General features: G+C 52.9%; 23 non-coding genes across 23 annotated transcripts; all 23 read right to left on the bottom strand.

Annotated features, from left to right (window-relative positions):
- Positions 1-486: 486 nt before the first annotated feature.
- Positions 487-558, bottom strand: Trnah-gug. Its single transcript has one exon. It is a non-coding gene; the product is annotated as a tRNA-His (tRNA).
- A 386-nt stretch (positions 559-944) lies between these two features.
- Positions 945-1016, bottom strand: Trnae-cuc. The gene has a single exon. It is a non-coding gene; the product is annotated as a tRNA-Glu (tRNA).
- A 445-nt stretch (positions 1017-1461) lies between these two features.
- On the bottom strand, positions 1462-1543 carry Trnal-uag. The gene has a single exon. It is a non-coding gene; the product is annotated as a tRNA-Leu (tRNA).
- A 747-nt stretch (positions 1544-2290) lies between these two features.
- On the bottom strand, positions 2291-2362 carry Trnah-gug. Its single transcript has one exon. It is a non-coding gene; the product is annotated as a tRNA-His (tRNA).
- A 386-nt stretch (positions 2363-2748) lies between these two features.
- Positions 2749-2820, bottom strand: Trnae-cuc. Its single transcript has one exon. It is a non-coding gene; the product is annotated as a tRNA-Glu (tRNA).
- Positions 2821-3265: 445 nt separating this feature from the next.
- Positions 3266-3347, bottom strand: Trnal-uag. Its single transcript has one exon. It is a non-coding gene; the product is annotated as a tRNA-Leu (tRNA).
- Positions 3348-4094: 747 nt separating this feature from the next.
- Trnah-gug lies at positions 4095-4166 on the bottom strand. Its single transcript has one exon. It is a non-coding gene; the product is annotated as a tRNA-His (tRNA).
- Positions 4167-4552: 386 nt separating this feature from the next.
- Positions 4553-4624, bottom strand: Trnae-cuc. Its single transcript has one exon. It is a non-coding gene; the product is annotated as a tRNA-Glu (tRNA).
- Positions 4625-5069: 445 nt separating this feature from the next.
- On the bottom strand, positions 5070-5151 carry Trnal-uag. The gene has a single exon. It is a non-coding gene; the product is annotated as a tRNA-Leu (tRNA).
- Positions 5152-5898: 747 nt separating this feature from the next.
- Trnah-gug lies at positions 5899-5970 on the bottom strand. Its single transcript has one exon. It is a non-coding gene; the product is annotated as a tRNA-His (tRNA).
- A 386-nt stretch (positions 5971-6356) lies between these two features.
- Trnae-cuc lies at positions 6357-6428 on the bottom strand. The gene has a single exon. It is a non-coding gene; the product is annotated as a tRNA-Glu (tRNA).
- Positions 6429-6873: 445 nt separating this feature from the next.
- Trnal-uag lies at positions 6874-6955 on the bottom strand. Its single transcript has one exon. It is a non-coding gene; the product is annotated as a tRNA-Leu (tRNA).
- A 747-nt stretch (positions 6956-7702) lies between these two features.
- On the bottom strand, positions 7703-7774 carry Trnah-gug. The gene has a single exon. It is a non-coding gene; the product is annotated as a tRNA-His (tRNA).
- Positions 7775-13835: 6061 nt separating this feature from the next.
- Trnal-uag lies at positions 13836-13917 on the bottom strand. The gene has a single exon. It is a non-coding gene; the product is annotated as a tRNA-Leu (tRNA).
- A 747-nt stretch (positions 13918-14664) lies between these two features.
- On the bottom strand, positions 14665-14736 carry Trnah-gug. Its single transcript has one exon. It is a non-coding gene; the product is annotated as a tRNA-His (tRNA).
- Positions 14737-15122: 386 nt separating this feature from the next.
- Trnae-cuc lies at positions 15123-15194 on the bottom strand. The gene has a single exon. It is a non-coding gene; the product is annotated as a tRNA-Glu (tRNA).
- A 445-nt stretch (positions 15195-15639) lies between these two features.
- Trnal-uag lies at positions 15640-15721 on the bottom strand. Its single transcript has one exon. It is a non-coding gene; the product is annotated as a tRNA-Leu (tRNA).
- Positions 15722-16468: 747 nt separating this feature from the next.
- Positions 16469-16540, bottom strand: Trnah-gug. The gene has a single exon. It is a non-coding gene; the product is annotated as a tRNA-His (tRNA).
- A 386-nt stretch (positions 16541-16926) lies between these two features.
- On the bottom strand, positions 16927-16998 carry Trnae-cuc. Its single transcript has one exon. It is a non-coding gene; the product is annotated as a tRNA-Glu (tRNA).
- Positions 16999-17443: 445 nt separating this feature from the next.
- On the bottom strand, positions 17444-17525 carry Trnal-uag. The gene has a single exon. It is a non-coding gene; the product is annotated as a tRNA-Leu (tRNA).
- Positions 17526-18272: 747 nt separating this feature from the next.
- Positions 18273-18344, bottom strand: Trnah-gug. Its single transcript has one exon. It is a non-coding gene; the product is annotated as a tRNA-His (tRNA).
- A 386-nt stretch (positions 18345-18730) lies between these two features.
- On the bottom strand, positions 18731-18802 carry Trnae-cuc. The gene has a single exon. It is a non-coding gene; the product is annotated as a tRNA-Glu (tRNA).
- Positions 18803-19247: 445 nt separating this feature from the next.
- Positions 19248-19329, bottom strand: Trnal-uag. Its single transcript has one exon. It is a non-coding gene; the product is annotated as a tRNA-Leu (tRNA).
- Positions 19330-19543: the final 214 nt, after the last annotated feature.

The following is a 19543-nucleotide window of genomic DNA, read 5'->3' on the forward strand; positions in this document are numbered from 1 at the left end:
AAAGTATCGTAGCTGTAACTGTCAGGCGGAGCTAGAATGCTCCATGTATCAAACATATGTGAGCTCAAGGAGGTTACACTTGAAGGAAAAGCGGCAGGTTAACGCGATCACATCAAAACCCCCGGCAGCTACGGGATTCGAAACCGCGCCTACAGAGAGACTGGTGCCTTAAACCAGCGCCTTAAAGCGCTCGGCCACGCTACATGCGCTGCTTGGTGCGCCAGTGTTCCTAGCATTTGTAGAAACAGTGCACGCCACAGCTTCCTGTTCTGCTGGCACTGGCTGCTCATCCATCGCACTTCAAACGACTGCCCTTTTCGACTACAGAGAGCAGCGGACGTCTGCGCTCTGGGAGGCGACATTACGTGTTGGGGATGAAGTGGTAGTGCTAACTGCGGCCTGCGGAACACGAGTGAAAAAATCAAGAGAGTACTGTCATTTCGAGTACTCGCCATTGCAACGGCAGCAAGGCAAAACTTTCAAAATTGCCGTGACCAGGATTCGAACCTGGGTTATTGCGGCCACAACGCAATGTCCTAACCACTAGACGATCACGGCCATGGCCACGGAGGCGCCCGCGAAGGCAGCTGGCTGCAATGCAAGTGGCGATACCCAGCAAAGCCTAGGCCAAGGTGTACGCCACAGCAGTGTCAGACACGGTCTCCATCACATTTATACGAGCAAATGAACGTGCCTGCGCTGTCAGGACTCTAACTACAGTGGTTAGCTGCATTCACCTCCGTGGCAATGTCTTGCAGTCCTCCAAGCCTCTTGACTACAGGTACCGGTATGTGGCTCGATAACAAGTGGATAGACGCCGCATCTCTCTCGCCGTCAGGTGTTGCCGCGAGTCATACTTAACGTAGCTTTCTGCACGCGTCAGCGTAGCGTCAGTCGAGCAAAGTCGAGACAAGTCGCATAGGAGGAGCAACAAAAACGCGCAATTCCGGTACCGGGAATCGAACCCGGGCCTACTGGGTGAGAGCCAGGTATCCTAGCCACTGGACCACACCGGACAACGACGGCAGTGCTCTTTCCAGCGAACGCAGCAGCCGCCCACGGTTAACTGACGACAACTGTAAAAAATCCACTCTCTCGCGTTATAGAACGGCGTGCTCCGGACGCATTTCGTGGAGACGAACGCCAGCAATGATGAGAGCAAAAGGTGCCTACAAATCCTGTCGTTGCACCACGCACTGTTCTACGACAATTCACCAAGCAGACGCTCACGCCTTGTTGTGCTGTTTCCTTTGCGGGCAATGAGTGCATCTGCCTTCGACACAGGAAACATTACACGTTCGGCAGCTGTGGGATTGGAACCCACGCCTCCGAAGAGAATGGTGCCTGAAACCAGCGCCTTAGACCGCTCGGCCACGCTACCTACACAACACGCGCGTCACAAGAGCTGCGTCCTACCCCACGAGGACACACCGCAACGGCACAGAAATGAGACGTAAAAAGTGGCAACGGTGGGATTCGAACCCACGCCTCCGGAGAGACTGGTGCCTAAAACCAGCGCCTTAGACCGCTCGGCCACGTTACCGTTGGATCAGCAGCGGCAAAACGTTTCGTTTGTACTACAAAGATCACTTCGAAATGGAAGTATCTTGGCAATCGCCGTGCCATGTATTTCCACTGCTCTCCCACTGGAAGCGTCTCTTTAGGCCATCCACAGCAAGAAAAAGCCGTGCCCGCCGTACGGTAGCGACGCCACTTGTCTGTAGCTGTCGCAGTTAAGGAGACAGCGTCAAGAGACGTTTTCGTGCCGTGACCAGGTTTCGAACCTGCGCTTTCCTTAACCACTAAAGTATCGTAGCTGTAACTGTCAGGCGGAGCTAGAATGCTCCATGTATCAAACATATGTGAGCTCAAGGAGGTTACACTTGAAGGAAAAGCGGCAGGTTAACGCGATCACATCAAAACCCCCGGCAGCTACGGGATTCGAAACCGCGCCTACAGAGAGACTGGTGCCTTAAACCAGCGCCTTAAAGCGCTCGGCCACGCTACATGCGCTGCTTGGTGCGCCAGTGTTCCTAGCATTTCTAGAAACAGTGCACGCCACAGCTTCCTGTTCTGCTGGCACTGGCTGCTCATCCATCGCACTTCAAACGACTGCCCTTTTCGACTACAGAGAGCAGCGGACGTCTGCGCTCTGGGAGGCGACATTACGTGTTGGGGATGAAGTGGTAGTGCTAACTGCGGCCTGCGGAACACGAGTGAAAAAATCAAGAGAGTACTGTCATTTCGAGTACTCGCCATTGCAACGGCAGCAAGGCAAAACTTTCAAAATTGCCGTGACCAGGATTCGAACCTGGGTTATTGCGGCCACAACGCAATGTCCTAACCACTAGACGATCACGGCCATGGCCACGGAGGCGCCCGCGAAGGCAGCTGGCTGCAATGCAAGTGGCGATACCCAGCAAAGCCTAGGCCAAGGTGTACGCCACAGCAGTGTCAGACACGGTCTCCATCACATTTATACGAGCAAATGAACGTGCCTGCGCTGTCAGGACTCTAACTACAGTGGTTAGCTGCATTCACCTCCGTGGCAATGTCTTGCAGTCCTCCAAGCCTCTTGACTACAGGTACCGGTATGTGGCTCGATAACAAGTGGATAGACGCCGCATCTCTCTCGCCGTCAGGTGTTGCCGCGAGTCATACTTAACGTAGCTTTCTGCACGCGTCAGCGTAGCGTCAGTCGAGCAAAGTCGAGACAAGTCGCATAGGAGGAGCAACAAAAACGCGCAATTCCGGTACCGGGAATCGAACCCGGGCCTCCTGGGTGAGAGCCAGGTATCCTAGCCACTGGACCACACCGGACAACGACGGCAGTGCTCTTTCCAGCGAACGCAGCAGCCGCCCACGGTTAACTGACGACAACTGTAAAAAATCCACTCTCTCGCGTTATAGAACGGCGTGCTCCGGACGCATTTCGTGGAGACGAACGCCAGCAATGATGAGAGCAAAAGGTGCCTACAAATCCTGTCGTTGCACCACGCACTGTTCTACGACAATTCACCAAGCAGACGCTCACGCCTTGTTGTGCTGTTTCCTTTGCGGGCAATGAGTGCATCTGCCTTCGACACAGGAAACATTACACGTTCGGCAGCTGTGGGATTGGAACCCACGCCTCCGAAGAGAATGGTGCCTGAAACCAGCGCCTTAGACCGCTCGGCCACGCTACCTACACAACACGCGCGTCACAAGAGCTGCGTCCTACCCCACGAGGACACACCGCAACGGCACAAAAATGAGACGTAAAAAGTGGCAACGGTGGGATTCGAACCCACGCCTCCGGAGAGACTGGTGCCTAAAACCAGCGCCTTAGACCGCTCGGCCACGTTACCGTTGGATCAGCAGCGGCAAAACGTTTCGTTTGTACTACAAAGATCACTTCGAAATGGAAGTATCTTGGCAATCGCCGTGCCATGTATTTCCACTGCTCTCCCACTGGAAGCGTCTCTTTAGGCCATCCACAGCAAGAAAAAGCCGTGCCCGCCGTACGGTAGCGACGCCACTTGTCTGTAGCTGTCGCAGTTAAGGAGACAGCGTCAAGAGACGTTTTCGTGCCGTGACCAGGTTTCGAACCTGCGCTTTCCTTAACCACTAAAGTATCGTAGCTGTAACTGTCAGGCGGAGCTAGAATGCTCCATGTATCAAACATATGTGAGCTCAAGGAGGTTACACTTGAAGGAAAAGCGGCAGGTTAACGCGATCACATCAAAACCCCCGGCAGCTACGGGATTCGAAACCGCGCCTACAGAGAGACTGGTGCCTTAAACCAGCGCCTTAAAGCGCTCGGCCACGCTACATGCGCTGCTTGGTGCGCCAGTGTTCCTAGCATTTGTAGAAACAGTGCACGCCACAGCTTCCTGTTCTGCTGGCACTGGCTGCTCATCCATCGCACTTCAAACGACTGCCCTTTTCGACTACAGAGAGCAGCGGACGTCTGCGCTCTGGGAGGCGACATTACGTGTTGGGGATGAAGTGGTAGTGCTAACTGCGGCCTGCGGAACACGAGTGAAAAAATCAAGAGAGTACTGTCATTTCGAGTACTCGCCATTGCAACGGCAGCAAGGCAAAACTTTCAAAATTGCCGTGACCAGGATTCGAACCTGGGTTATTGCGGCCACAACGCAATGTCCTAACCACTAGACGATCACGGCCATGGCCACGGAGGCGCCCGCGAAGGCAGCTGGCTGCAATGCAAGTGGCGATACCCAGCAAAGCCTAGGCCAAGGTGTACGCCACAGCAGTGTCAGACACGGTCTCCATCACATTTATACGAGCAAATGAACGTGCCTGCGCTGTCAGGACTCTAACTACAGTGGTTAGCTGCATTCACCTCCGTGGCAATGTCTTGCAGTCCTCCAAGCCTCTTGACTACAGGTACCGGTATGTGGCTCGATAACAAGTGGATAGACGCCGCATCTCTCTCGCCGTCAGGTGTTGCCGCGAGTCATACTTAACGTAGCTTTCTGCACGCGTCAGCGTAGCGTCAGTCGAGCAAAGTCGAGACAAGTCGCATAGGAGGAGCAACAAAAACGCGCAATTCCGGTACCGGGAATCGAACCCGGGCCTACTGGGTGAGAGCCAGGTATCCTAGCCACTGGACCACACCGGACAACGACGGCAGTGCTCTTTCCAGCGAACGCAGCAGCCGCCCACGGTTAACTGACGACAACTGTAAAAAATCCACTCTCTCGCGTTATAGAACGGCGTGCTCCGGACGCATTTCGTGGAGACGAACGCCAGCAATGATGAGAGCAAAAGGTGCCTACAAATCCTGTCGTTGCACCACGCACTGTTCTACGACAATTCACCAAGCAGACGCTCACGCCTTGTTGTGCTGTTTCCTTTGCGGGCAATGAGTGCATCTGCCTTCGACACAGGAAACATTACACGTTCGGCAGCTGTGGGATTGGAACCCACGCCTCCGAAGAGAATGGTGCCTGAAACCAGCGCCTTAGACCGCTCGGCCACGCTACCTACACAACACGCGCGTCACAAGAGCTGCGTCCTACCCCACGAGGACACACCGCAACGGCACAGAAATGAGACGTAAAAAGTGGCAACGGTGGGATTCGAACCCACGCCTCCGGAGAGACTGGTGCCTAAAACCAGCGCCTTAGACCGCTCGGCCACGTTACCGTTGGATCAGCAGCGGCAAAACGTTTCGTTTGTACTACAAAGATCACTTCGAAATGGAAGTATCTTGGCAATCGCCGTGCCATGTATTTCCACTGCTCTCCCACTGGAAGCGTCTCTTTAGGCCATCCACAGCAAGAAAAAGCCGTGCCCGCCGTACGGTAGCGACGCCACTTGTCTGTAGCTGTCGCAGTTAAGGAGACAGCGTCAAGAGACGTTTTCGTGCCGTGACCAGGTTTCGAACCTGCGCTTTCCTTAACCACTAAAGTATCGTAGCTGTAACTGTCAGGCGGAGCTAGAATGCTCCATGTATCAAACATATGTGAGCTCAAGGAGGTTACACTTGAAGGAAAAGCGGCAGGTTAACGCGATCACATCAAAACCCCCGGCAGCTACGGGATTCGAAACCGCGCCTACAGAGAGACTGGTGCCTTAAACCAGCGCCTTAAAGCGCTCGGCCACGCTACATGCGCTGCTTGGTGCGCCAGTGTTCCTAGCATTTGTAGAAACAGTGCACGCCACAGCTTCCTGTTCTGCTGGGACTGGCTGCTCATCCATCGCACTTCAAACGACTGCCCTTTTCGACTACAGAGAGCAGCGGACGTCTGCGCTCTGGGAGGCGACATTACGTGTTGGGGATGAAGTGGTAGTGCTAACTGCGGCCTGCGGAACACGAGTGAAAAAATCAAGAGAGTACTGTCATTTCGAGTACTCGCCATTGCAACGGCAGCAAGGCAAAACTTTCAAAATTGCCGTGACCAGGATTCGAACCTGGGTTATTGCGGCCACAACGCAATGTCCTAACCACTAGACGATCACGGCCATGGCCACGGAGGCGCCCGCGAAGGCAGCTGGCTGCAATGCAAGTGGCGATACCCAGCAAAGCCTAGGCCAAGGTGTACGCCACAGCAGTGTCAGACACGGTCTCCATCACATTTATGCGAGCAAATGAACGTGCCTGCGCTGTCAGGACTCTAACTACAGTGGTTAGCTGCATTCACCTCCGTGGCAATGTCTTGCAGTCCTCCAAGCCTCTTGACTACAGGTACCGGTATGTGGCTCGATAACAAGTGGATAGACGCCGCATCTCTCTCGCCGTCAGGTGTTGCCGCGAGTCATACTTAACGTAGCTTTCTGCACGCGTCAGCGTAGCGTCAGTCGAGCAAAGTCGAGACAAGTCGCATAGGAGGAGCAACAAAAACGCGCAATTCCGGTACCGGGAATCGAACCCGGGCCTCCTGGGTGAGAGCCAGGTATCCTAGCCACTGGACCACACCGGACAACGACGGCAGTGCTCTTTCCAGCGAACGCAGCAGCCGCCCACGGTTAACTGACGACAACTGTAAAAAATCCACTCTCTCGCGTTATAGAACGGCGTGCTCCGGACGCATTTCGTGGAGACGAACGCCAGCAATGATGAGAGCAAAAGGTGCCTACAAATCCTGTCGTTGCACCACGCACTGTTCTACGACAATTCACCAAGCAGACGCTCACGCCTTGTTGTGCTGTTTCCTTTGCGGGCAATGAGTGCATCTGCCTTCGACACAGGAAACATTACACGTTCGGCAGCTGTGGGATTGGAACCCACGCCTCCGAAGAGAATGGTGCCTGAAACCAGCGCCTTAGACCGCTCGGCCACGCTACCTACACAACACGCGCGTCACAAGAGCTGCGTCCTACCCCACGAGGACACACCGCAACGGCACAAAAATGAGACGTAAAAAGTGGCAACGGTGGGATTCGAACCCACGCCTCCGGAGAGACTGGTGCCTAAAACCAGCGCCTTAGACCGCTCGGCCACGTTACCGTTGGATCAGCAGCGGCAAAACGTTTCGTTTGTACTACAAAGATCACTTCGAAATGGAAGTATCTTGGCAATCGCCGTGCCATGTATTTCCACTGCTCTCCCACTGGAAGCGTCTCTTTAGGCCATCCACAGCAAGAAAAAGCCGTGCCCGCCGTACGGTAGCGACGCCACTTGTCTGTAGCTGTCGCAGTTAAGGAGACAGCGTCAAGAGACGTTTTCGTGCCGTGACCAGGTTTCGAACCTGCGCTTTCCTTAACCACTAAAGTATCGTAGCTGTAACTGTCAGGCGGAGCTAGAATGCTCCATGTATCAAACATATGTGAGCTCAAGGAGGTTACACTTGAAGGAAAAGCGGCAGGTTAACGCGATCACATCAAAACCCCCGGCAGCTACGGGATTCGAAACCGCGCCTACAGAGAGACTGGTGCCTTAAACCAGCGCCTTAAAGCGCTCGGCCACGCTACATGCGCTGCTTGGTGCGCCAGTGTTCCTAGCATTTGTAGAAACAGTGCACGCCACAGCTTCCTGTTCTGCTGGGACTGGCTGCTCATCCATCGCACTTCAAACGACTGCCCTTTTCGACTACAGAGAGCAGCGGACGTCTGCGCTCTGGGAGGCGACATTACGTGTTGGGGATGAAGTGGTAGTGCTAACTGCGGCCTGCGGAACACGAGTGAAAAAATCAAGAGAGTACTGTCATTTCGAGTACTCGCCATTGCAACGGCAGCAAGGCAAAACTTTCAAAATTGCCGTGACCAGGATTCGAACCTGGGTTATTGCGGCCACAACGCAATGTCCTAACCACTAGACGATCACGGCCATGGCCACGGAGGCGCCCGCGGAGGCAGCTGGCTGCAATGCAAGTGGCGATACCCAGCAAAGCCTAGGCCAAGGTGTACGCCACAGCAGTGTCAGACACGGTCTCCATCACATGTATACGAGCAAATGAACGTGCCTGCGCTGTCAGGACTCTAACTACAGTGGTTAGCTGCATTCACCTCCGTGGCAATGTCTTGCAGTCTTCCAAGCCTCTTGACTACAGGTACCGGTATGTGGCTCGATAACAAGTGGATAGACGCCGCATCTCTCTCGCCGTCAGGTGTTGCCGCGAGTCATACTTAACGTAGCTTTCTGCACGCGTCAGCGTAGCGTCAGTCGAGCAAAGTCGAGACAAGTCGCATAGGAGGAGCAACAAAAACGCGCAATTCCGGTACCGGGAATCGAACCCGGGCCTCCTGGGTGAGAGCCAGGTATCCTAGCCACTTTTTTTTTTTTTTTTTTCTAAAGATCCACGAAAACTTCAGTCCTGGTGTAGAGAAGAAAACATACATAAAAGCGGCAAATCCTGAAACAGTATAAAAGAAAATAGCTCACACAGGTGACCTTAGCCAACACCTTCTCTTTCAAATGTCAGGCGAAGCATATTTGCAAAATCATCACGCAATCCTGGCAATCGCAAGCGCTGCCAGTAAGCAGTAAGCATGTACTGCCGAAACGCTAGGTGTCCATCCTCTTCATGACAACTGATGACAAAATGTACGAAATGACCAATCAACCACATGACTGTATTGAGCTTCGTTCGCGGAAAAAAGGAAGTATCGGGCCGGACGATGATGTCAATAGTATAAGCAGATTCAGCAGACCTAGTGACAAAAGCAAGTTGTTTCCTGAGCCAACGCCAATTAGCAAGGTGCCCACAGCAGGTGAATCGATGTTCAAGGGTATCCAGGAGACCACACCGAGTACAGGTGTCCGTGTCAGAAAGACCAATACGGTGCAGTCGTACATTGGTGGGAACCAAATTATTTATTACTCTATACCACGTGGACGCCACGGCCATAGAGTGGATCGGCAGACTAACATTCTTCCAGACGTTCCTCCAGGACACGGATGGAGACGCCAGTTCTATTGGATTGGGACTGGCCAGCCCCTCCCAGCGGGCAATCAAGCCCTTGGTCGTTGGCACCGGTCGCCGCAAGAAGACGTCACCGAGGTAACTCACCGCAATGTAAAATTCCCGAATGTGTTTCAACTTAAAATTTAGGCGTCCGACATCGACAGGTGGAGCAAGGCTCGCCGGACGCACAACAGTAAAAAGCCTGGATGTAATTGAAGTCACTTCTTGCGTAACAATTAGAGTCGTTCGGCGGACGTACAAAGCAGACGCCTTGCGAGTAATGTCAGAGAGGCCCAAGCCTCCGGAGATACGCGGTTTCGTCATTACCTCGTAACGTAACTTGAATAGATGGCCCTTCCATATAAACCTGCTAGACAATTGGCGCAGCCTTTTCGCCACCATCAGGGGAAGTGGGAACAGCTGAGCAACATAATAAGCTTTACATAGAACGTAGGTGTCTAAAATTCTGACTTTTTGCAAAATGGTAGCAGAACGCTGCTCATGGACCATCAGAGCCCCCTGTATCTTCTCGGTGACAGATTTCCAATTGAGAGCCGCCATTTTTAGAGGACACCGATCAATGATAATCCCCAAGGACGTATGGCGATCGACAAAAGTGGCCCAAGGAACGTCAGCATCGCGAAATCCTCGAATATCAAGGAACTTACATTTACCCTGATTGAGACGCGCTCCAGAGACACGACAGTATGCATCAACTGCCCCTTTCAACAACGGGATATCATCTCGTTGACGGAGGAGAACAACGACATCATCGGCATATGCCTTAACCGAGAGCTTCCCACCAGAGAGAGACATACCCTGAAGCTTGAGAGCAATAGTCCGAAGCAGCGGTTCCAGGGACAATACGAATAAAGACATAGAGAGCGGACTACCCTGAGGCACTCCGCGGCGGATAGCAATGGGCGGCGTCAGCTGCCCATTGACTGACACCCGAGCTGTTATTCCCCTATACAAATTGCCAAGAACACCACGTGATGAAGCGTTAAAACCTATTGTACCTAAAACACGATCTAAAAACACATGACTGACGTGATCAAAAGCCTTATAAAAATCAAGGAAGGCAAAGGCACAATGTACGTTTGTAACCGCCGCAACCGAGACAACATCCCGATATTCGGCTACTGGTGTCAGAATAGATCTATCATGAAAACAACATTGATGTGCACCAATCACACCCCGAAGCAGAGAAGACAACCGGCTATTGAGCGCTCTAGCAGCTGTCTTATAGTCAAAATTCAGCAATGTGAGCGGACGAAGATTGGCAGCAGATAAACGACCAGAGGACTTCGGAATTAAAACAATTTTCCCTACTTTAAAATCGGCAGGCACATCCATCCCCCTGACAATCTCATTTAAAATCTGCGTAAAAACGCCACCCAAAAGAGGCCAAAAACGGAGATAAAATTCTTTAGGCAGGCCGTCTGGACCCGGCGATTTACTGGACGGAGAGCGAGCAATAAAATCGAAAACATCATCTACCTGGAACTCCCGGAGAAATTCGCCGTTCGCGTCAGGCGCGATCGTCGCAGTTAGATCCCCAAAGACATCATCCGAAAGAGACTCACCAGAATCATCGGCAGAATAGAGACTAGTGTAATACTGATGGAGAGCACGAACCATTTCCTCCTGTGCACTAAGCTGTCGCCCATCATCCACCGTAAGAGAAGAGATGAAGGAGCGACGACGACGAGTCTGATGCCGTAGCAGGTGGTACAAGGATGTCAGTTCACCTTCAACAAGAGAGTGAGGTTTCGACTTAACTCGCAGACCATCCATCTGTCGTCGTTTAAGGCTCAAGAGCTTGGCTTTAATACGACGAACATCATGGATCCGCAGTGGAGAGGTACCCGCCGCGTCATATAGTTCACGCAGGACAGAGTAGTAATATTCATACGTGTTCTTAAAATCACGCGTCCTAGCAGCACAGTAGAAAATCAAAGTCTGACGAATCTTGGGCTTGGCAAACGCAGTCCACCAAACCAGCAAGGAGGGGTATCGCGGGACAGAGCGAAGACATCGCTCCCACACGCCACTTATAACATCATCCATAGCACTGTCGGCAAGGTGGGAAACATTTAACATCCACTGGGAACGATAAAGTTTTGCAGGTTGGCGACTAAGATTTACAGTTGCAGTAAAAGCACAATGGTCAGAAAAACTAGTAGGAATAACATCGACAGAAAGAATTTTATCACATAAAAAATCAGATAAATAGAATCTGTCGAGTCTACTGCATGAGGACGCGGTAAAAAACGTATATTTCACCAGGGTTGGATATTTGTGTTCCCAAACATCACGCAGATGCATCGTACGAACTAAGTCATGTAAATCACGGCAATAATTAAAATTGGGGGACTGGTCTGCAGGGCGTAAAACACAATTAAAATCGCCTCCGAGCAGGAGACTCCGAGGACTCTGGCGCAAAAGATAAATAAGCTCTTCTTTATAAAAGCGCGATCGAGCCACAGTGTGACCCGAACCAGAGGGGGCATACAAAACAACGAGGCGGAGATCAAAAAGACGACAACCAATCCCACGGCCAGAGTCAAGGAATTCAATGTCAGTAATAGGAATGCCCTCTCGAAAGAAAAGAGCAGTTCCTGTTGAATATTCCGGCGCGACATTAAAAACAGTTTGAAATCCAGGTAGAGAGAGATCAGAAAACAACACTTCCTGCAAAAACACTACGTCCGCACAGGCGTCGTAAATAAACTGCCGCAAAGAGGCAATGCGAACGTCGGACTCAATACGGTTAACATTTAAGGTAAGAAAGGTGTATGCTTGAACCATAGACAGAAAAGCGAGAAAACAAATCACCTACACCGACGCACCAGCGTCACAGTCCATAGCAGGGGTGACGGAGGCATCCGAGGGAGGGGGACTGCTACCCCGTTCCGCGGATCCCTTACGTTTCGGTTTTTTACGAACAGCATTAACGTTCGGCTGAACGCGTAACTTGCGTCGGCTGACGGGCAAGGAAGCTTCAGCCGCCGGTGACGTAGGAGGGTCAAGTTCTGTATCCGACACCACCCGCGCCGGTCCACATGCGGGATCGGGGGTCGCGGGGGAAACATCCGACAAAACGGAATGGTCAACACCTGCACTAGCTTCCGGCAAACATGGACTGCACGGAGGCGAAACGTGAGCGGGAAGGTCCGAGGCCGCAGAGTTGGAAGGAAGCGGAGCAGCTCCGCTGGCAGAGGTATGGGGCAGCGAAGCAGGAAGTTGTCGCGGCTCCACTTGTTGTGACATCGAAGTCGGTTCGGAAGACGGCGCCAACAGGCCCGACCGACGACCCGACTCGAGAGAAGCTGCGTCGGAGGCCGGAGGGGCGCCAGCAGCCGCCACCGGAACCGCTACCTCAGGAGGGCAGGGAGCAGCTACAGTACACAGTGGCTTGGAGGATGCCGGTCGCTCGGACTGGGGCATCTCAGGGAGATCCTCATCCGTACTATTTCCATCGTGTGGGCGACGCCTCTTATTATTCAAAAGTGGCACACCCACCTGAGGGACGGACGGAACAACATCAGATTTAGCACGCAAAGGAGGAAATTCTGTATCAGGGGTGCGCAAAACCTGTGGAGGGGCGCTACTACCACTGGACTGTGCTACACCAAGAGCAGAACCACCTGCAACGAGGTCAGCGACCGTTAACTTGCGACGCTGTTCGAGAGAATTTTTTAAAACAAAAACTCTCCGCGGACAGTCGGTACGCACGTGACCACTTTCATTGCACAAAAAACAGGTGCCAACCTGACCACTATATGTTACATGGACACGATATCCACCGATCTGCAGGTGAGATGGAATATTCTGCTTAACGTGCATTTCGACTGAACGAATACCACTGTAACATTGCAGGCGATGTTGGCTTGACCAGCGTTCAAGGCGAATGCTCTTTACATCACCATACTTCTGTAGACCCTCCTTAAGATAGACATTATCTACCTCCGGTGGAAGGTTGTAAACACGAACATTGGTATACGTGATGGAAGCATTGGAAAGCAGCACGGTACTTACAGAATCATCCCGATGCCGAAAGAGAACTTGATGACCATATTTAGAAAGAATTTTATCAACCTGAAGTGGGTCCATAAACTTAACAAAGAAAACATACAGTTCGGTATCAAAATAAGCAGTGTGCACCTGATCCGAATGAACACCAAAGGTATCTACCAACCAATCATGAATCTCAAGAGAACTAGGTTGCACATGGCGGGTTGACTTGTCAAAAGCAAAACTAACTGTAGCCTGACGAGGAATAACCTGGGACGACATTTTCAAAATATGCGGTCGAAACCGCTACACAAAAAAACACTGAAATACGGACAGAAAGTAACACAAGGTACGAAACAACGACGGAGAAACACTCTCAGAAGTTGCAACACAACACGTAACAAAAAAGATAGTCCACTATACGTAACGCTACGGCGGAGCGGAAGACTAGGCACGTCCACACTGCACGGCGTCTAAAGCGGAACTAAAACTGCGTGCCCGAACCACTGGACCACACCGGACAACGACGGCAGTGCTCCTTCCAGCGAACGCAGCAGCCGCCCACGGTTAACTGACGACAACTGTAAAAAATCCACTCTCTCGCGTTATAGAACGGCGTGCTCCGGACGCATTTCGTGGAGACGAACGCCAGCAATGATGAGAGCAAAAGGTGCCTACAAATCCTGTCGTTGCACCACGCACTGTTCTACGACAATTCACCAAGCAGACGCTCACGCCTTGTTGTGCTGTTTCCTTTGCGGGCAATGAGTGCATCTGCCTTCGACACAGGAAACATTACACGTTCGGCAGCTGTGGGATTGGAACCCACGCCTCCGAAGAGAATGGTGCCTGAAACCAGCGCCTTAGACCGCTCGGCCACGCTACCTACACAACACGCGCGTCACAAGAGCTGCGTCCTACCCCACGAGGACACACCGCAACGGCACAAAAATGAGACGTAAAAAGTGGCAACGGTGGGATTCGAACCCACGCCTCCGGAGAGACTGGTGCCTAAAACCAGCGCCTTAGACCGCTCGGCCACGTTACCGTTGGATCAGCAGCGGCAAAACGTTTCGTTTGTACTACAAAGATCACTTCGAAATGGAAGTATCTTGGCAATCGCCGTGCCATGTATTTCCACTGCTCTCCCACTGGAAGCGTCTCTTTAGGCCATCCACAGCAAGAAAAAGCCGTGCCCGCCGTACGGTAGCGACGCCACTTGTCTGTAGCTGTCGCAGTTAAGGAGACAGCGTCAAGAGACGTTTTCGTGCCGTGACCAGGTTTCGAACCTGCGCTTTCCTTAACCACTAAAGTATCGTAGCTGTAACTGTCAGGCGGAGCTAGAATGCTCCATGTATCAAACATATGTGAGCTCAAGGAGGTTACACTTGAAGGAAAAGCGGCAGGTTAACGCGATCACATCAAAACCCCCGGCAGCTACGGGATTCGAAACCGCGCCTACAGAGAGACTGGTGCCTTAAACCAGCGCCTTAAAGCGCTCGGCCACGCTACATGCGCTGCTTGGTGCGCCAGTGTTCCTAGCATTTGTAGAAACAGTGCACGCCACAGCTTCCTGTTCTGCTGGGACTGGCTGCTCATCCATCGCACTTCAAACGACTGCCCTTTTCGACTACAGAGAGCAGCGGACGTCTGCGCTCTGGGAGGCGACATTACGTGTTGGGGATGAAGTGGTAGTGCTAACTGCGGCCTGCGGAACACGAGTGAAAAAATCAAGAGAGTACTGTCATTTCGAGTACTCGCCATTGCAACGGCAGCAAGGCAAAACTTTCAAAATTGCCGTGACCAGGATTCGAACCTGGGTTATTGCGGCCACAACGCAATGTCCTAACCACTAGACGATCACGGCCATGGCCACGGAGGCGCCCGCGGAGGCAGCTGGCTGCAATGCAAGTGGCGATACCCAGCAAAGCCTAGGCCAAGGTGTACGCCACAGCAGTGTCAGACACGGTCTCCATCACATGTATACGAGCAAATGAACGTGCCTGCGCTGTCAGGACTCTAACTACAGTGGTTAGCTGCATTCACCTCCGTGGCAATGTCTTGCAGTCTTCCAAGCCTCTTGACTACAGGTACCGGCATGTGGCTCGATAACAAGTGGATAGACGCCGCATCTCTCTCGCCGTCAGGTGTTGCCGCGAGTCATACTTAACGTAGCTTTCTGCACGCGTCAGCGTAGCGTCAGTCGAGCAAAGTCGAGACAAGTCGCATAGGAGGAGCAACAAAAACGCGCAATTCCGGTACCGGGAATCGAACCCGGGCCTCCTGTGTGAGAGCCAGGTATCCTAGCCACTAGACCACACCGGACAACGACGGCAGTGCTCTTTCCAGCGAACGCAGCAGCCGCCCACGGTTAACTGACGACAACTGTAAAAAATCCACTCTCTCGCGTTATAGAACGGCGTGCTCCGGACGCATTTCGTGGAGACGAACGCCAGCAATGATGAGAGCAAAAGGTGCCTACAAATCCTGTCGTTGCACCACGCACTGTTCTACGACAATTCACCAAGCAGACGCTCACGCCTTGTTGTGCTGTTTCCTTTGCGGGCAATGAGTGCATCTGCCTTCGACACAGGAAACATTACACGTTCGGCAGCTGTGGGATTGGAACCCACGCCTCCGAAGAGAATGGTGCCTGAAACCAGCGCCTTAGACCGCTCGGCCACGCTACCTACACAACACGCGCGTCACAAGAGCTGCGTCCTACCCCACGAGGACACACCGCAACGGCACAAAAATGAGACGTAAAAAGTGGCAACGGTGGGATTCGAACCCACGCCTCCGGAGAGACTGGTGCCTAAAACCAGCGCCTTAGACCGCTCGGCCACGTTACCGTTGGATCAGCAGCGGCAAAACGTTTCGTTTGTACTACAAAGATCACTTCGAAATGGAAGTATCTTGGCAATCGCCGTGCCATGTATTTCCACTGCTCTCCCACTGGAAGCGTCTCTTTAGGCCATCCACAGCAAGAAAAAGCCGTGCCCGCCGTACGGTAGCGACGCCACTTGTCTGTAGCTGTCGCAGTTAAGGAGACAGCGTCAAGAGACGTTTTCGTGCCGTGACCAGGTTTCGAACCTGCGCTTTCCTTAACCACTAAAGTATCGTAGCTGTAACTGTCAGGCGGAGCTAGAATGCTCCATGTATCAAACATATGTGAGCTCAAGGAGGTTACACTTGAAGGAAAAGCGGCAGGTTAACGCGATCACATCAAAACCCCCGGCAGCTACGGGATTCGAAACCGCGCCTACAGAGAGACTGGTGCCTTAAACCAGCGCCTTAAAGCGCTCGGCCACGCTACATGCGCTGCTTGGTGCGCCAGTGTTCCTAGCATTTGTAGAAACAGTGCACGCCACAGCTTCCTGTTCTGCTGGGACTGGCTGCTCATCCATCGCACTTCAAACGACTGCCCTTTTCGACTACAGAGAGCAGCGGACGTCTGCGCTCTGGGAGGCGACATTACGTGTTGGGGATGAAGTGGTAGTGCTAACTGCGGCCTGCGGAACACGAGTGAAAAAATCAAGAGAGTACTGTCATTTCGAGTACTCGCCATTGCAACGGCAGCAAGGCAAAACTTTCAAAATTGCCGTGACCAGGATTCGAACCTGGGTTATTGCGGCCACAACGCAATGTCCTAACCACTAGACGATCACGGCCATGGCCACGGAGGCGCCCGCGGAGGCAGCTGGCTGCAATGCAAGTGGCGATACCCAGCAAAGCCTAGGCCAAGGTGTACGCCACAGCAGTGTCAGACACGGTCTCCATCACATGTATACGAGCAAATGAACGTGTCTGCGCTGTCAGGACTCTAACTACAGTGGTTAGCTGCATTCACCTCCGTGGCAATGTCTTGCAGTCCTCCAAGCCTCTTGACTACAGGTACCGGTATGTGGCTCGATAACAAGTGGATAGACGCCGCATCTCTCTCGCCGTCAGGTGTTGCCGCGAGTCATACTTAACGTAGCTTTCTGCACGCGTCAGCGTAGCGTCAGTCGAGCAAAGTCGAGACAAGTCGCATAGGAGGAGCAACAAAAACGCGCAATTCCGGTACCGGGAATCGAACCCGGGCCTCCTGGGTGAGAGCCAGGTATCCTAGCCACTAGACCACACCGGACAACGACGGCAGTGCTCTTTCCAGCGAACGCAGCAGCCGCCCACGGTTAACTGACGACAACTGTAAAAAATCCACTCTCTCGCGTTATAGAACGGCGTGCTCCGGACGCATTTCGTGGAGACGAACGCCAGCAATGATGAGAGCAAAAGGTGCCTACAAATCCTGTCGTTGCACCACGCACTGTTCTACGACAATTCACCAAGCAGACGCTCACGCCTTGTTGTGCTGTTTCCTTTGCGGGCAATGAGTGCATCTGCCTTCGACACAGGAAACATTACACGTTCGGCAGCTGTGGGATTGGAACCCACGCCTCCGAAGAGAATGGTGCCTGAAACCAGCGCCTTAGACCGCTCGGCCACGCTACCTACACAACACGCGCGTCACAAGAGCTGCGTCCTACCCCACGAGGACACACCGCAACGGCACAAAAATGAGACGTAAAAAGTGGCAACGGTGGGATTCGAACCCACGCCTCCGGAGAGACTGGTGCCTAAAACCAGCGCCTTAGACCGCTCGGCCACGTTACCGTTGGATCAGCAGCGGCAAAACGTTTCGTTTGTACTACAAAGATCACTTCGAAATGGAAGTATCTTGGCAATCGCCGTGCCATGTATTTCCACTGCTCTCCCACTGGAAGCGTCTCTTTAGGCCATCCACAGCAAGAAAAAGCCGTGCCCGCCGTACGGTAGCGACGCCACTTGTCTGTAGCTGTCGCAGTTAAGGAGACAGCGTCAAGAGACGTTTTCGTGCCGTGACCAGGTTTCGAACCTGCGCTTTCCTTAACCACTAAAGTATCGTAGCTGTAACTGTCAGGCGGAGCTAGAATGCTCCATGTATCAAACATATGTGAGCTCAAGGAGGTTACACTTGAAGGAAAAGCGGCAGGTTAACGCGATCACATCAAAACCCCCGGCAGCTACGGGATTCGAAACCGCGCCTACAGAGAGACTGGTGCCTTAAACCAGCGCCTTAAAGCGCTCGGCCACGCTACATGCGCTGCTTGGTGCGCCAGTGTTCCTAGCATTTGTAGAAACAGTGCACGCCACAGCTTCCTGTTCTGCTGGGACTGGCTGCTCATCCATCGCACTTCAAACGACTGCCCTTTTCGACTACAGAGAGCAGCGGACGTCTGCGCTCTGGGAGGCGACATTACGTGTTGGGGATGAAGTGGTAGTGCTAACTGCGGCCTGCGGAACACGAGTGAAAAAATCAAGAGAGTACTGTCATTTCGAGTACTCGCCATTGCAACGGCAGCAAGGCAAAACTTTCAAAATTGCCGTGACCAGGATTCGAACCTGGGTTATTGCGGCCACAACGCAATGTCCTAACCACTAGACGATCACGGCCATGGCCACGGAGGCGCCCGCGGAGGCAGCTGGCTGCAATGCAAGTGGCGATACCCAGCAAAGCCTAGGCCAAGGTGTACGCCACAGCAGTGTCAGACACGGTCTCCATCACATGTATACGAGCAAATGAACGTGTCTGCGCTGTCAGGACTCTAACTACAGTGGTTAGCTGCATTCACCTCCGTGGCAATGTCTTGCAGTCCTCCAAGCCTCTTGACTACAGGTACCGGTATGTGGCTCGATAACAAGTGGATAGACGCCGCATCTCTCTCGCCGTCAGGTGTTGCCGCGAGTCATACTTAACGTAGCTTTCTGCACGCGTCAGCGTAGCGTCAGTCGAGCAAAGTCGAGACAAGTCGCATAGGAGGAGCAACAAAAACGCGCAATTCCGGTACCGGGAATCGAACCCGGGCCTCCTGGGTGAGAGCCAGGTATCCTAGCCACTAGACCACACCGGACAACGACGGCAGTGCTCTTTCCAGCGAACGCAGCAGCCGCCCACGGTTAACTGACGACAACTGTAAAAAATCCACTCTCTCGCGTTATAGAACGGCGTGCTCCGGACGCATTTCGTGGAGACGAACGCCAGCAATGATGAGAGCAAAAGGTGCCTACAAATCCTGTCGTTGCACCACGCACTGTTCTACGACAATTCACCAAGCAGACGCTCACGCCTTGTTGTGCTGTTTCCTTTGCGGGCAATGAGTGCATCTGCCTTCGACACAGGAAACATTACACGTTCGGCAGCTGTGGGATTGGAACCCACGCCTCCGAAGAGAATGGTGCCTGAAACCAGCGCCTTAGACCGCTCGGCCACGCTACCTACACAACACGCGCGTCACAAGAGCTGCGTCCTACCCCACGAGGACACACCGCAACGGCACAAAAATGAGACGTAAAAAGTGGCAACGGTGGGATTCGAACCCACGCCTCCGGAGAGACTGGTGCCTAAAACCAGCGCCTTAGACCGCTCGGCCACGTTACCGTTGGATCAGCAGCGGCAAAACGTTTCGTTTGTACTACAAAGATCACTTCGAAATGGAAGTATCTTGGCAATCGCCGTGCCATGTATTTCCACTGCTCTCCCACTGGAAGCGTCTCTTTAGGCCATCCACAGCAAGAAAAAGCCGTGCCCGCCGTACGGTAGCGACGCCACTTGTCTGTAGCTGTCGCAGTTAAGGAGACAGCGTCAAGAGACG

The sequence above is a fragment of the Schistocerca piceifrons genome, unplaced genomic scaffold, assembly GCF_021461385.2.
Source record: "Schistocerca piceifrons isolate TAMUIC-IGC-003096 unplaced genomic scaffold, iqSchPice1.1 HiC_scaffold_690, whole genome shotgun sequence".
NCBI classification, from domain to species: Eukaryota; Metazoa; Arthropoda; class Insecta; order Orthoptera; family Acrididae; genus Schistocerca; species Schistocerca piceifrons.